This window comes from Atta colombica, unplaced genomic scaffold, assembly GCF_001594045.1.
Source record: "Atta colombica isolate Treedump-2 unplaced genomic scaffold, Acol1.0 scaffold45, whole genome shotgun sequence".
Lineage (NCBI taxonomy): Eukaryota > Metazoa > Arthropoda > Insecta > Hymenoptera > Formicidae > Atta > Atta colombica.
In genome coordinates, this window is record NW_017259534.1 from 17,573 (window position 1) to 19,137 (window position 1,565).

Sequence of the window (1,565 nt, forward strand, 5' to 3'; positions counted from 1 at the left end):
GAGAGAGAGAGAGAGAGAGAGAGAGAGAGAGAGATTAATGTATTATTTTTTGCAATATACTTTTCTAATAATAAGAATAGATATATAATATAATATTACTATAATATAACTATAATATTACTAATGCTATAACTACTGGCAAGAAATTAATTTACTTTTTTTAAGTCGTCAAACAAAAAGTGCAATTATTGGTTTCGAAGGTAAAGTTACTCTATTGAGCAATATTATAATATATTAAATATTTTGAATTTTGCGATATAATATCATAATATATTTCTTACAACTAGTCTACATCACATGTTGAGAATTTCGATATTGTCGCTATTTCCACGTTAACAAGGAATTTAAGTTTATCGTTGAATTCCTTCAATCTAATCTCTATAGTGCATGCCGAGTTATCGCGATCGTCGTATCATACATGGGGCGAACGAGACTCGGACTTTATCTGCTCAATCCTGGTGCCGTCGTGCAACCACCAGCCCTTCGTGAAGGGGTTAACCGAATCCATTAGATATTCCAGCCAATTACGCGGCGGAGAGTAGCGGTTCTATCCGGAAAGGAAGGAAGGAAGGAAGGAAGGCAAGCGTGATGTGCGCGTGGTCGAGAGATGGCAACCGAGCGAGTCAATATGGTGAGAAGCGAGAAAGCTGGTGTACCGCGTTGCAACGCTAGAAACACTCAAATCAGCACTTGGCTGTGTTCCATGCGCCTATGATTCATTTCAGAAAATTGATATGATTGATATTTGGGTTGTCCGGAAAGTTCGTGCCGCAAAAGATTTAAATTTAATAAATGAAATTAAAAATTTAAATCTTTTGCGTTTCAATTTTTCCTTCAAAAACGGCACGAACTTTCCGAACAACCCAATATTAATAATAATATTCAAATAAAACTCAAATCAATATTAGGATTAAAATTAAAATAGAAATCATGTTTAAACTTAATTAAATTAAAAATATAAAGTTAAGATTTGAAAATAAAAATAAAATCAAAACATTCTAACTTAAATAATTCTAATAATTAAAATGAAAATTCCAAAATGTCACTTTGAATTACAATTTGTTTATTTCTTACTTATTATTAGAATTTAATTTTTTTAAGACTATTTGTAAACAATAAATTTTTAGACGATATTTTAAGTTAGATTTTTATCTGAGTCTCTCTCTCTCTCTCTCTCTCTTTCTCTCTTATGTCTTGGCGAACTGTCATTGACGATTAGAAATGCAGTAGCACTTTTAATCCTAGCTTACAGCAACAATCAAATTTGATACTAATCAACAGTGCGATTAGACTCTATGAATCGATGTACTTTTGATATATTTCGATTTCTTATCTCAATTGGATCGTGAAAAATAATAGTTTCGTCAGTTTGTTTCATTGGGTGTTCGATATTCTGAGATATCTGTATATCAGAGAAATGTTAACAGTGAATTTTTAAAGTTAATTTATTTTGATATGTAACTTTGATATATCATTGAGAATTTATGCGCGCACACACACACACACACACACACACACACACACACACACACACACACACACACACACACACACACACACACACA